This window comes from Delphinus delphis, chromosome 1, assembly GCF_949987515.2.
Source record: "Delphinus delphis chromosome 1, mDelDel1.2, whole genome shotgun sequence".
Taxonomy (NCBI): domain Eukaryota; kingdom Metazoa; phylum Chordata; class Mammalia; order Artiodactyla; family Delphinidae; genus Delphinus; species Delphinus delphis.
The window spans coordinates 93519225-93535193 of record NC_082683.1 but is presented as its reverse complement, the minus strand read 5'-3'; positions in this window follow the sequence as shown (position 1 = coordinate 93535193).

Sequence of the window (15969 nt, the reverse complement as noted above, 5' to 3'; positions counted from 1 at the left end):
TCCTAGATATTTTATTCTTTTTGCTGCAATGGTAAATAGGAGTGTTTTCTTGATTTCACTTTCAGATTTTTCATCATTAGTATATAGAAATGCCAGAGATTTCTGTGCATTAATTTTGTATCCTGCCACTTTACTACATTCATTGATTAGCTCTAGTAGTTTTCTGGTAGCATCTTTAGGGTTCTCTATGTATAGGATCATGTCATCTGCAAACAGTGACAGCTTTACTTCTTCTTTTCCGATTTGGATTCCTTTTATTTCCTTTTCTTCTCTGATTGCTGTGGCTAAAACTTCCAAAACTATGTTGAATAAGAGTGGTGAGAGTGGGCAACCTTGTCTTGTTCCTGATCTTAGTGGAAATGCTTTCAGTTTTTCACCATTGAGGATGATGTTTGCTGTGGGCTTGTCATATATGGCCTTTATTATGTTGAGGAAAGTTCCCTCTCTGCCTACTTTCTGCAGGGTTTTTATCATAAATGGGTGTTGAATTTTGTCGAAAGCTTTCTCTGCATCTATTGAGATGATCATATGGTTTTTCTCCTTCAGTTTGTTAATATGGTTTATCACATTGATAGATTTGCGTATATTGAAGAATCCTTGCATTCCTGGAATAAACCCCACTTGATCATGGTGTATGATACTTTTAATGTGCTGTTGGATTCTGTTTGCTAGTATTTTGTTGAGGATTTTTGCATCTATGTTCATCAGTGATATTGGCCTGTAGTTTTCTTTCTTTGTGACATCCTTGTCTGGTTTTGGTATCAAGGTGATGGTGGCCTCGTAGAGGGAGTTTGGGAGTGTTCCTCCCTCTGCTATATTTTGGAAGAGTTTGAGAAGGATAGGTGTTAGCTCTTCTCTAAATGTTTGATAGAATTAGCCTGTGAAGCCATCTGGTCCTGGGCTTTTCTTTGTTGGAAGATTTTTAATCACAGTTTCAATTTCAGTGCTTGTGATTGGTCTGTTCATATTTTCTATTTCTTCCTGATTCAGTCTTGGCAGGTTGTGCATTTCTAAGAATTTGTCCATTTCTTCCAGATTGTCCATTTTATTGGCATAGAGTTGCTTGTAGTAATCTCTCATGATCTCTTTTATTTCTGCAGTGTCAGTTGTTACCTCTCCTTTTTCATTTCTAATTCTATTGATTTGAGTCTTCTCCCTTTTTTTCTTGATGAGTCTGGCTAGTGGTTTATCTATTTTGTTTATCTTCTCAAAGAACCAGCTTTTAGTTTTATTGATCTTTGCTGTCGTTTCCTTCATTTCTTTTTCATTTATTTCTGATCTGATTTTTATGATTTCTTTCCTTCTGCTAGCTTTGGGGTTTTTTTGTTCTTCTTTCTCTAATTGCTTGAGGTGCAAGGTTAGGTTGTTTATTCGAGATGTTTCCTGCTTCTTAAGGTGGGCTTGTATTGCTATAAACTTCCCCCTTAGAACTGCTTTTGCTGCATCCCACAGGTTTTGGGTCGTTGTGTCTCCATTGTCATTTGTTTCTAGGTATTTTTTGATTTCCTCTTTGATTTCTTCAGTGATCACTTCATTATTAAGTAGTGTATTGTTTAGCCTCCATGTGTTTGTATTTTTTACAGATTTTTTCCTGTAATTGATATCTAGTCTCATGGCGTTGTGGTCAGAAAAGATACTTGATACAATTTCAATTTTCTTAAATTTACCAAGGCTTGATTTGTGACCCAAGATATGATCTATCCTGGAGAATGTTCCATGAGCACTTGAGAAAAATGTGTATTCTGTTGTTTTTGGATGGAATATCCTATAAATATCAATTAACTCCATCTCGTTTAATGTATCATTTAAAGCTTGCGTTTCCTTATTTATTTTCATTTTGGATGATCTGTCCATTGGTGAAAGTGGGGTGTTAAAGTCCCCTACTATGAATGTGTTACTGTCGATTTTCCCTTTTATGGTTGTCAGTATTTGCCTTATGTATTGAGGTGCACCTATGTTGGGTGCATAAATATTTACAATTGTTATATCTTCCTCTTGGATTGATCCCTTGATCATTATGTAGTGTCCTTCTTTGTCTCTTCTAATAGTCTTTGTTTTAAAGTCTATTTTGTCTGATATGAGAATTGCTACTCCAGCTTTCTTTTGGTTTCCATTTGCATGAAATACCTTTTTCCATCCCCTTACTTTCAGTCTGTATGTGTCTCTAGGTCTGAAGTGGGTCTCTTGTAGACAGCAAATATATGGGTCTTGTTTTTGTATCCATTCAGCCAATCTGTGTCTTTTGGTGGGAGCATTTAGTCCATTTACATTTAAGGTAATTATCGATATGTGTGTTCCTATTCCCATTTTCTTAATTGTTTTGGGTTCGTTATTGTAGGTCCTTTCCTTCTTTTGTGTTTCTTGCCTAGAGAAGTTCCTTTAGCAGTTGTTGTAGAGCTGGTTTGGTGGGGCTGAACTCTCTCAGCTTTTGCTTGTCTGTAAAGGTTTTAATTTCTCCATCAAATCTGAGTGAGATCTTTGCTGGGTAGAGTAATCTTGGTTGCAGGTTTTTCTCCTTCAACACTTTCAATATGTCCTGCCACTCCCTTCTGGCTTGCAGAGTTTCTGCTGAAAGATCAGCTGTTAACCTTATGGGGATTCCCTTGTGTGTTATTTGTTGTTTTTCCCTTGCTGCTTTTAATATGTTTTCTTTGTATTTAATTTTTGACAGTTTGAATAATATGTGTCTTGGCGTATTTCTCCTTGGATTTATCTTGTATGGGACTCTCTGTGCTTCCTGGACTTGATTAACTATTTCCTTTCCCATATTAGGGAAGTTTTCAACTATAATCTCTTCAAATATTTTCTCAGTCCCTTTCTTTTTCTCTTCTTCTTCTGGAACCCCTATAATTCGAATGTTGGTGCGTTCAATGTTGTCCCAGAGGTCTCTGAGACTGTCCTCAGTTCTTTTCATTCTTTTTTCTTTATTCTGCTCTGCAGTAGTTATTTCCACTATTTTATCTTCCAGGTCACTTATCCGTTCTTCTGCCTCAGTTATTCTGCTATTGATCCCATCTAGACTACTTTTAATTTCATTTATTGTGTTGTTCATCGTTGCTTGTTTCATCTTTAGTTCTTCTAGGTCCTTGTTAACTGATTCTTGCAATTTGTCCATTCTATTGTCCATTCTATCTCCAAGATTTTGGATCAACCTTACTATCATTATTCTGAATTCTTTTTCAGGTAGACTGCCTATTTGCTCTTCATTTGTTAGGTCTGGTGGGTTTTTATCTTGCTCCTTCATCTGCTGTGTGTTTTTCTGTCTTTTCATTTTGCTTATCTTACTGTGTTTGGGGTCTCCTTTTTTGCAGGCTGAAGGTTCGTAGTTCCTGTTGTTTTTTGTGTCTGTCCCCAGTGGCTAAGGTTGGTTCGGTGGGTTGTGTAGGCTTCCTGGTGGAGGGTACTAGTGCCTGTGTTCTGGTGGATGAGGCTGGATCTTGTCTTTCTGGTGGGCAGGTCCACGTCTGGTGGTGTGTTTTGGGGTGTCTGTAGACTTATTATGATTTTGGGCAGCCTCTCTGCTAATGGGTGGGGTTGTGTTCCTGTCTTGCTAGTTGTTTGGCATAGGATGTCCAGCACTGTAGCTTGCTGGTCGTTGAGTGAAGCTGGGTGCTGGCGTTGAGATGGAGATCTCTCGGAGATTTTTGCTGTTTTATATTATGTGCAGCTGGGAGGCCTCTTGTGGACCAGTGTCCTGAAGTTGGCTCTCCCACCTCAGAGGCACAGCACTGACTCCTGGCTGCAGCACCAAGAGCCTTTCATCCACAGGGCTCCTTAATTTGGGATGATTCGTTGTCTGTTCAGGTATTCCACAGATGCAGGGTATATCAAGTTGATTGTGGAGCTTTAATCCGCTGCTTCTGAGGCTGCTGGGAGAGATTTCCCTTTCTCTTCTTTGTTCTCACAGTTCCCAGGGGCTCAGCTTTGGATTTGGCCCCGCCTGTGCGTGTAGGTCGCCGGTGGGCGTCCGTTCTCTGCTCAGACAGGACGGGGTTAAAGGAGCCGCTGATTCGGAGGCTCTGGCTCACCCAGGCCGGGGGGTAGGGAGGGTCACGGAGTGCGGGGCAGGCCTGCAGCGGCAGAGGCCGGCCTGACGTTGCAGCCTGAGGCGCGCCGTGCGTTCTCCCGGGGGAGCCGTCCCTGGAACCCGGGACCCTGGCAGCGGCGGGCTGCACAGGCTCCCCGGAAGGGCGTGTGGCTAGTGACCTGTGTTCGCACACAGGCCTCCTGGCGGCGGCAGCAGCGGCCTTAGTGTCCCATGTCCGTCTCTGGGCTCCGCACTCTTAGCTGCGGCTCGCGCCCGTCCCTGGAGCTCTCTCAAGCAGCGTTCTTAATCCCCTCTCCTCGTGCACCAGGAAACAAAGAGGGACGTAAAAGTCTCTTGCCTCTTCGGCAGGTCCAGACCCCTCCCCGGACTCTGTCCCGGCCAGCCGCGGCGCACCAACGCCCTGCAGGCTGTGTTTATGCCGTCAACCTCAGTCCTCTCCCGGCGCTCCGACAAAAGCCGGAGCCTCAGCTCCCAGTCCCGCCCGCCCCAGCGGGCGAGCAGACAAGCCTCTCGGCTGGTGAGTGCCGGTCGGCCCGATCCTCTGCGCTGGAATCTGTCCGCTTTGCCCTCCGCACCCCTGTTGCTGTGCTCTCCTCCGCGGCTCCCAAGCTCCCCCACTCCGCCTCCCGAAGTCTCCACCCGCGAAGGGGCTTCCTAGTGTGTGGACACTTTTCCTCCTTCACAGCTCGCTCCCGCTGGTGCAGGACCCGTCCCTATCCTTTTGTCTCTGTTTAGTTTTTTCTTTTGCCCTAACCAGGTACGTGGGGGGTTCCTTGCCTTTTGGGAGGTCTGAGGTCTTCTGCCAGCGTTCAGTAGGTGCTCCGTAGGAGTTCCACGCGTAGATGTATTTCTGGTGTATCTGTGGAGAGGAAGGTGATCTCCGCGTCTTACTCTTTCGCCATCTTCCCGGAAGTCTCCGGGGATAGTACTTTTTAATGTCTACGCTTTACTTTCATTTTCAGAAAATGGTAATAGTAAACTTGGTTTCTTCTCAAGGAAATGTTGTAGGAATAATTTATTTTCTTTTAATTTATGGAAGAGCTTTGCATTGCAAAATATTAATGGTGTCATTTGTGGTACACAGGCAACCACAGTAGAGCACATCTAGAATTTAGAGATATAGCCAGGTATTATCTTATTAAAACAAAATTTGTAAAAAATCAATATGTAGTTGATATTAACCACTTCTAGAAACAATTTTCTTTATCCCTTAGGGGTAGTTTGCTAATACTCTTGAATAAAGTTATTTCCTGGATCAAATCAAGAATGCAGATTATTTGTGTGAATCTAATTAAAGCAACAAAAATGTTTCTTGAAAACTGCAACCTAACTGTATTATTATTATTATTATTTTCCTTCTGTCTCATGCCACCTTTATTCTGTCAGGAAATCCATTTGGCTCTATCTTTATTTTTTAATTTTTTAACATCTTTATTGGAGTATAATTGCTTTATAATGGTGTGTAAGTTTCTGCTTTATAACAAAGTGAATCAGCTATACATATACATATATCCCCATATCTCCTCCCTCTTGCATCTCCCTCCCACCCTCTTCATCCCACCCCTCTAGGAGGTCACAAAGCACTGAGCTGATCTCCCTGTGGTATGTGGCTGCTTCCCACTAGCCATCTATTTTACATTTGGTAGTATATATAAGTCCATGCCACTCTCTCACTTTGTCCCAGCTTACCCTTCCCCCTCCCTGTGTCCTCAAGTGCATTCTCTATATCTGCCTCTTTATTCCTGTCCTGCCCCTAGGTTCTTCATAACCTTTTTTTTTTTTTTTTTTTAAGATTCCATATATATGTGTTAGCATATGGTATTTGTTTTTCTCTTTCTGACTTACTTCACTCTGTATGACAGACTGTAGGTCTATCCACCTCACAACAAATAACTCAATTTCGTTTCTTTTTATGGCTCAGTAATATTCCATTGTATATATGTGCCACATCTTCCTTATCCATTCATCTGTCGATGGACACTTAGGTTTGCTTCCATGTCCTGGCTATTGTAAATAGAGCTGCAGTGAACATTGTGGTACATGACTCTTTTTGAATTATGTTTTTTTCAGGGTATATGCCCAATAGTGGGATTGCTGGGTCATATGGTAGTTCTATTTTTAGTTTTTTAAGGAACCTCCATACTATTCTCCATAGTGGCTGTATCAATTTACATTCCCAACAACAGTGCAAGAGGGTTCCTTTTTCTCCACCCCCTCTCCAGCATTTATTGTTTTTAGATTTTTTTATGATGGCCATTCTGACTGGTGTGAGGTGATACCTCATTGTAGTTTTCATTTGCTTTTCTCTAATGATTACTGATGTTGAGCATCCTTTCATGTGTTTGTTGGCAACCTGTATATCTTCTTTGGATAAATGTCTATTTAGGTCTTCTGCCCATCTTTGGATTGGGTTGTTTGTTTTTTTGATATTGAGCTGCATGGGCTGCTTCTAAATTTTTGGCATTAATCCTTTGTCAGTTGCTTCATTTGCAAGTATTTTCTCCCATTCTGAGAACTGATTGTATTTTAACAATCCTATTATGCTTTCCCAGTAAAGTCATTTCTTTTTCTATGATAACTATTTCATACCTCTCATTCCTTCCAAAGGAAACAGACTGAGACACATACCCGTTCTATGATAAAACTGTGGTTCTGCATTGAAAGATACTCCCAAAGGTTGATATCCCTCAAAAGAGTTTAAATACACCATTTCTTCATTGCTGTCACTTACAACCCCAAAGTCCTAAACCTCAAGATGGAGACGAAGGATTTTTAGCCCAGGAAGAATACATTTTTGCCTTTCTGATACTTGTGTGAGAAGAGTTTGAATCTAGGCAGTCTTGAGCTTTCAGCCATTGAAATATCATTTGCTTATGGCTTGGGAGAAGATGCGTAAAATACTATTCTCTCTGGAAAGCAAGACTGTTGAAATGACTGTCCTACTTTAATTGGGATAAAACAGCTACTTTTATGGGGTTTTAGGATGTTAACTAATGTCACTGCTTAGGGACAATGCTCATCTAGGGCTACAGAGAGAGTCTAGCATTTTTACATACTTTTAAGTATACTTCGTAACAACTCATTAAAAGATGTTGAACATTTAAATCCATACTGCAGTGGTAAATTTCAAGCAGGCAACATAATTCCTATTGTATCACCACAAAGGAAATATTCTCTTCTATTCAATTAGTTTATTATATTTGACTATAATTTAATTATCACACTAAAATAATGTGTTTATAAATATCAGAATTATGAAACTGCCCCCCCCAATCCACCTTATCACAGGGGAAGGCTTTCTCCCACCCCACTCCCCTTTTTTTCTCAGGGGCAAATTGGTCCTTTAAAAGGAATTTCACAGTTTCTCTTCGTGGAAAAATTCTCAGACCTTCCCTCACCAACAGCCTCCCCCACTCCACTTGCAACTCTCATGACTAAGATAAAAGAGCTATCAAAGCAGATATGCCTCATGATAACTCCATAAACTGACCTGCCAGCCTCTATTTGTGTGCATCTGGCCTGCCTTCCCTTCTTTACGCCCAGAGAAGTACTCTTCTCCCATGAAAGTCTTCCTCCTTCGCTGTGGATCTGCATTGTCACCTTTCAAGGATTTCCCTCCTTCTGTTTTCCTCCTTCATTATCAATATTTCCCTTTCTACTAGATCATTTCTATCAACATCAAGCATGTTGTCTTATCTCCTCTCTTAGGAAAGAGAAACCACCTCTTTTTTCACCCCAAATCGTCCTATAAACCTCACATGTCACTGCTCTTCACAGTGAAGCTTTGCAAATACATTGTCTTTATTCACTGGATCCATTTCATTCTTTAACTCACTCCACTTCAGCTAAGTTGGAACTCCTCTTGTAAAGTTTACTAAGTTTATTTATGATGTCAAATGCAATGAATACTTTTCGTATGTTTGACCTCTCAGCCACATCAACACAGTTCTCCATACTACATGAACTAGCTTTCTGATTGTAATGCTTGCCTAGCTTTCTGAACTCTTCACTCTCAAGTCATCTGGGATGTCCATCCTCTAAATTTGGAACTCCTCAGACTCAAACATTACTTGGTTTTAAGTCATACCTGTATGCTTGACTCCCAAATTTAGACTCTCAGTTCTCTCTTTTGACATCTACATTCATATCTAACTATCCAACCGACTCTTCTATTAGGATACCTAACAGGCACTTCAGATATATTAGACCTTGAGATGGGCTGAATAGTGGCCCCCCAAAATGTCTATGTCCTAATCCTCAGAACTGTGAATATGTTACCTTACATGGCAAAAGGAACTTTGCAGGTGAGACTAAATGAAGGATCTTATCCTGGATTATTGTCCTGGTAGGCCCGATGTCATCAAAATGGTCCTTATAAAAGGGAGAAAAGAAGGTCAAAGCCAGAGAAGGTGATATGACCATGGAGGCAGAAGGAGAAAAGAGGGAGCGGAGCCAAGGAGTGAGGACAGCCTCTAGAAACTGGAGAAGGAAAGGAAACAGATTGTCCCTTGGAGCCTCCAGAAGGAATCAGCCCTGCTGACACTTTGACTTTAGCTTAGTGAGACTGATTTTGGGCTTCTAACCTTCAGAACTGTAAGAGAATACATTGTGTTGCTTTAAGATGCTAAGTATGTGGCAATTTGTTACAGCACCCATAGAAAACTAATACAGGTCTCAGTGTCGGAAATTAAATTGGGTTTTTAATCCATCCCAAACCTGCTTTTCTGTAGTCTAAACTAATTCAGTAAATGGCACTATTATTTATGCAGTTTCTCAAACCAAAAACCAAGGAATCACCATTGATTTCTCTTTTTTCCTTCACCTCTTCCTCCAATTAATTAACAATTCCTATTAATTTAAATATATCTCAAATATGTATATTTCACTATGGCCACCTTTGCCAAGTTACTGTCTTTCTTTTCTGTGGAACCTAAATGACCTTCTAAAAATGATCTCTTAGGGAAAATCTCAAATATACACAAAATAAAGGAAATAGTATAATGAACCCTGTGTACTCATCACCCTGGTAAAACACTTACCAGTATATGTTGATCTTCTTCCTTCTTTCACCTCTCCTTTTATTTTCCTGGAGTATTTTAAAGCAAAACCCATGTATCTTGTCAGTTCACCCACAAATACTTCATTATATTTCTCTGATAAGAACATTTTTTTGAAATAACCTCATTGCCATTTTCATACCTAAAAAGTAAACAATAATTTCTTAATATTTTTGATACAATTCATATTTGAATTTCCCTATTGCCTCAAATATGATTTTTACAAATGGTTCCCTTGAATCAGATCCGGTTAGGTACTCATATTGCATTCAGTTGCAAGAGTCTCTTAAGACTCTTTTAGTCTATAAAACCACCCCTCCTCATCACCACTGCCTTTCATACAACATTGATTTGTTGGAGAAATTAGGCCATTGTTTTTCTGTAGACTTCTCAGATTCTGGATTTGGCTGGTTGCTTCTTCATCGTATTAACTTATTCCTTCATTCCCTTTACTTTCCATAAATCTAGAGGGCTGACTAGATTCAGATTCAATATTTTAGGCAAGTAAGCTTCCTGTTGCTTTCATCATGTTTTAAGACACATAGTAACTGGTTTTCCCAATTTTAGTGCTTAGTACATTTGATTCTGAGCATGTCAGCCTGATTCCTTCAATATAAAATTCTTCATTAACGACTCCCACCCTGGTTTGAGCAACTATGGATAATCATTGCAGAGATCTATTATTTCATTGTGGGTTGCAAAATGATGATTTTCTCATTCTATCATTTCTACTGCTTTATTTGCTGGAATTCTATAAATATTAAGAACTTTTCTTCACCAGTGGTAAAGAATCTGCCTTGCAGTGTGGGGGACGTGGATTTGATTCCTAGTCAGGGAACTAAGATCCCACATGCCTCGGGGCAACTAAGCCCGCGTGCCACAAAATACAGAGCCCACGTGCCCTGGAGCCTGCGCACCACAACTAGAGAAGAGCAAACCTGCGCACCACAGCTAGAGAGAAGCGCACGCACCACAACGAAGAGCCCGAGCACTGCAAGGAAAGATACCGCATGCCTCAACAAGAATCCCGCGTGCCTGCCGCAACTAAGACCCGACGCAGCCAAAAATAAATTAAAAAAAAAAAATGGTTTCAAAATATATTTTGGGAGTAAAGCCCTCAGTATTTATAGCCAATTAAATGTGCCAAAGATGTCATATGAGTTAAGACTGACCTCTAATTTTCTGGTTTGAATAACTAACTGGTGGATAGAGGAGCAATATACTGAGACAGGAAGCCTTTGTGGAAACCAGCCATGGGGGAAGATGAGATAATCAAGGAGATATTGTAGGAAGTAGAAAATAGGGCCTCCATCTTGTTCATTACAATAACTTTTGAGATAAAAGGTGTTCTCAAAACAAGAAATGAGTTTTCTAAAATTTTAGAAATGGGAGAATATCTCAGCAAGTATTCAACCAGTTTCATATTTGAAATACCATATCTAGCACCCCAGTCATGTTGCAACACTGACTCAGGCGGCAACAGCAAATGTTATTATAGCAGCACATTCGTCCTAAAAGTTAAGGGTCTGTCAGTATTTCCATTATAAACTCCAATTTTCAGGGGTTTATAACTTGGCTATTTTCAAATCACATCAGGTTGAAACTTGCAAGTAATAAAACATTTTAAAAAATAGATTTAATGCATTTTTGTCAAGATCTAGTTAAAATATTGCCTAATATTTCTGAGATAAAGTGACCTACATTTAATATATTGTGAGACAAATGTTTAATTAAAAACACTTCCTATTTTAAGCTTTCTGGAAATAATTACACTTTATAATAACATTACATTTCAAATGGATAGACTAGATATGGATGGACCACAAACATTACACTGAAGCAATTTTAACACATTATAGCAGAACTTGGCTTATGCATTGCAGTTTTGGATGAATTTCTTCCCAGTAAAACTTGTTGTAAATTGGTTAAGGTTTTATTTGAGGAACAGTAACATGTTCAATTTTATTTTATAAATAGATATATATATATATTTTTTGCCAGACAGAACTTAGTCTCAAAGTTATTGTTCAATTAAAAATATACCATCTTCTCTTTGGGATACAGTATTTTGATTTCCTTTTAGTAATAGAATTTTCTAACATATGGGATGCCAAGTTCATCTAAGCCCTTTGTAAAATCAGTTAAGCCAGGAACTGTGCCTTAAAGTACAAAAACACTCTTCCCTTATGAGGAACAGGAAGAAACAGAGAGTGTTATAGAATAAAAACAATCAAATATTATATCCTAGGCAAGGTGCAGCATGTAAAGATGAATAAGGAAAGTTCTTTGCCCTCCAGAACAACAGAACTACACGAAAGCAGACACAGGTAAGACCCCAAAGAGTGAAGCAGGTAAAGTATAATGAGAGATTGTGAAGAGATTCCTTCCATCAGGGAAGAAAAGGAAATAGAATGGGAGGTGGAACTGAAACAGGATCTTAAAGGTTGAACATGCAAAGGAAAAGGGACAAGATGGGCATTCTAGACAGGCAAGGGTGGCAGCATGAGCAAAGGAAAGGAGCCAGGAATTGCATGATGCTTACTGGGATGATACCACCATATTTCTCAGGAACTGAATCACATTTACCCAGCAGATGTTACCTTCTGGGTCTGTTTCAAGTATTTCTACAAAGTCTGTGTGTGTGCATATGTATGTATATTTGATTAAGAGGGCAAATTAGTTGAATGCAAAATGGACCCCAATGCGTAAATTCCTTGATGATCAAATTTAATCCTAGAAAGAAACTTTCACATTAGGGGAAATTTGCTCATGGATTCTTCCTTGCAGTGAAAAAAGTATTCCAGTCGAATATAGAGAAAACTGATATCATAAAAAAGTAATTTTTCTATATATTTAAAAAAATGGCATTGGAAACATAACCCAAATGACTCAGTATCAGAATACTCGTCCCATTTTGTTTGGAGAATTTCATTCTTGGTTATAATCTCACTGAAAGAAACCTTTATGTGTGCAAAAATAAGGCCCACAGGATGCATTTATCCATACCATTTAAACATGAATTCAGCTATATTTTAACGTTTTCTTTCTGGAAATTAATACTGCATATTATTTGGATCAATTACCTAATATTTTCTTTTTTCAGGGCTATCTTGAAACTTTTAAAAATTTGTAAACATCTGAAGTTTAAAAACAGTATTCATAAATTTTAAAATAAATTTTTAAATTTTAAAATAAATTTTAAAATATTAAAAATTGTACATTTTAAAATAAAATGTTTGTTAATATTGAGAATAAATAATAATAAATGCAAGCATTAAGAATATAACCAATCTTTTAATTTAAGAGAATAGTGTATGTCAAACTATCTTAGAAACAATTACCCATCATTGAAAAGACTGCATCAGCGTTGGCTTAGGCAGGAAAATAACTGATACAAAACAATACTTTTTGAATCTAAAGTATTAATAATGATAAATTTTGCTTACACTGCTGGTCATATTGTTAGATTCTTTTATTTCTCAGACATTTTGACTCTTCTGTATCTATCTTCTGGGCACTTTTTGACTTTCCAAACTCTCTCTCTACCTTTCTTTTTGTTGAAAATCTATCTACTGCTGTTCTCTATGCATTTTCTTTTACGTAGCTTTCCCTCTTTCTCCCATGTAATCTATTATTAAACTTATACTTTTTCATACTTCTGAAATGCTGAGATATTTTATGAAAAGCATTGATCCAACTTACACTAAAAGTGAACTCTGGTAGCATTAAGTGCATTCTATGCTTTTACATTGAAAATAAAACAATTCTTATTTGAAGTTGGAAAAAACAAAACAAATTAAATAGGAATTAAATATCTAAATTTTTAAATTAAATAATGAAAATAAAAGATAATTTGGGAGTATTTCCCCAATTTTCAATTTGGAAAAATCTTCTTAGTCAGAAAAGAAACTCAGAAGCAATTATAAAACTACTAGATTTGGATTCATTAAAATGGAAAAGTTCTGAGTGACCCAAAATTAATGAAGTAAAGGAAATTAAATGAATGAATTATAACACATATGATAGACTACTCCTAATTAACAAAGATCCTCCCAATACCTGTAAAATTCAATAGGAAAATGGGTAAAATAAACAGTAAATTCACAGAAAATGAAATGCAAAGGACCAATGAATATAAGGAAAGATTCTCAACTGCTAGAAGTTAGGGTAATAAAATTAAATATAAGAAGCTAGCATTTTTACCCATAAGATTAAAAAAACAAGATCAATAAAATCTAGGTGAGTGAGGGTATCAAGAAACAGACTTTTTAAGATATTTTTGGTGGGAATCTGTATTATGACAACTTTTCATAAAGCAATCTACCAGAATTTGTTAGAATTGAAAATAAGCAAAATACTTAGGGAAATCTATCCTAAAGATATGAAAATACCAGTATATGAGGTGATATTTATAAGGATATTAATTTGACATTTATTTATTAATTAATTTCTTGAATGCATAAGGAGAAAATAATTTTGTTCTCTATAAAATGTAGATTTTTATTTGGAGAAAATCAATATAGAAGTAAAGAAATGAATAAAATAATTTCAAGTGGTAATAGTGCTATTTGGAAGATAAACATGTGGTGTGACAATTAAGTAAATTAAGAGTTGTAGAAGACAGCAGGATGCTATTTTTATAAAGTTCAAAAACAGGCATACATAAAAGTTGGAATGGAAAATACTCTAGGGGGTGAAACTATGGGTAATATGTTATTTTTTCTCATGTTTGAAATTTGCTGTGATCACCTTGCATTGCTTTCTTGATGAAAAAAATATATACTATTAAAATAGATGAATTTTTTTCAAAATGGTTCTTAGTAAAATCCTATCAAAATATATTGGTATGTAGCCTCACTCTGTGGTTGCTGCCTCTTACTGTAGTCTCTCATAAAGCATATCTTTTATGAGCTTTACCCACTCAGAGCAGTAATTGAGAAGATCCTGCTTCTTTCCTTCCTTGAAGGAAGAAATGCAGACTCATGCTAATGCAAATGGACAAGATCAGGGGTGATCTCATGGCATAGACTGGGCAGCATGGATGATGGCAGTGAATGAAGAGCACAGCAGTCTGTAATTCCTTCAGTGGCCTTTTGGCAGTTTTGTAGGATCTGGTCCACTGAGGCCTGGTGGGGAAGAGAAGACTGGCAGATACTCGTCAAACAGTAGTTGGGGAGAAATCTGACTAAACTTGTCAAAATATAGTCTTGGAAAAAAAGTTTTCATCATCTTTAATAAATTAGACCTTGGTTTTATTTTCATTCTTTGTCATAAATTTTAGTCTTTCTCTTTTGTTCATAGAAATCCTGAAAAACCAAAAAGCCAGTCATTCTGAAAGTCCTATCAACCCTTTCATTTGTCTAATGCCTTGCAAAATTTTATTTCTAGAGATTCAACCAACTTCCTCTGACAAGCTTTATTCTGCATGCTCAGGAAAAATTGGGAGACCTAGGAAAAGGCTCAATGGCTATAAACTGGCTAGGAATTATTCTAATAGTGTCAAGTTGAATCATTTGCACTGTCCATTAGTGTTATTATCAGTATCCCAGGTATTACTAAAATTTCCGTGTAGACAGTAGAAAGCCATTGATGGATCATGTTTGCAAATAATTCTCTAAGGAGCACTTGTTTCTCAAGCCATTGTCCTTGCCTAGAATGGCTACTCTGTCCTCTTATGTAAGTTCCATTTGATTTACAAGGTCCCTTTACTCAACAAATATTTACTGGATACCTACTTTGTGCCAGATAATGTTTCAGGCAATGTATAGACAATGATGAACGAGAGAGACAAGATTTCATCGCTTGTGAATCTTACGTTGTGAGAAAGACTACACACAAGTAAACAACTGAATTTCAGATAACAAGGGGAAAATGGTACCTGTGGTAGAAAAGAGGATTCTTTTCATCATGGTAATCAAGGAAAGCTACTCTGAGGTGACACTTTAGAAGAGAACTGAGAGAGAGAGAGTGGAACATGCAGTCTAATGAAAGAATGTTCTGGGTGGAAAGTCCCTCAGGGAGATCTTGCCATGATTGTGAATCAGCAAGATGTGGTTCCATTCCTCCATTTTCAGTGAGAAGCTCTGATTCTCCCATTGTGCAGTGACCAAACTCTTATAATAGCAATTGTCTCTGTGATTCATTTGTTATTGAAAGTATGTTATATTATCATACTAGTTGTCTTTAAGAAGTTGAGATGCTTGCTTTCCACTTCAGACACAGCTCCTTCAGGATAGGGACCTTGTCCTATGCTTCTTTTTTTTTTTTTTTTTTGCGGTACGTGGGCCTGTCACTGTTATGGCCTCTCCCGTTGCGGAGCACAGGCTCTGGATGCGCAGGCTCAGCGGCCATGGCTTACGGGCCTAGCTGCTCCACGGCATGTGGTATCTTCCCTGACCGGGGCACGAACCCATGTCCCCTGCATCGGCAGGTGGACTCTCAACCACTGCGCCACCAGGGAAGCCCTGTCCTATGCTTCTTGATATACCAAAACCAAAAATAGTACTTTCATATAATAAGCATTAATAAACACTCACCGATGATCATGATCTGATGTGATGATCTATGCTGTTATCATGTTTTCAGGGAGCATATCAACTCGACTAAAGATAAAGTTGGATAGAGGGTAGTGCGAGGTTCTGGCTATTTAATAACTACATCCGATAAATATATAACGGTTCTGAAAAAACAAACAAGCAAAACTTAAGAATATGCTGTTTAGGGATATATACACATATAGTAAAATTATGTATATAATTATATATTATACATATATTATATTTAAAATACTTGGTTATGTTAGGTTATGCCTGTTATGTGCAAGTGGAGATGACAATTGAGCAGTTGAATATATGAGTCTGAAAC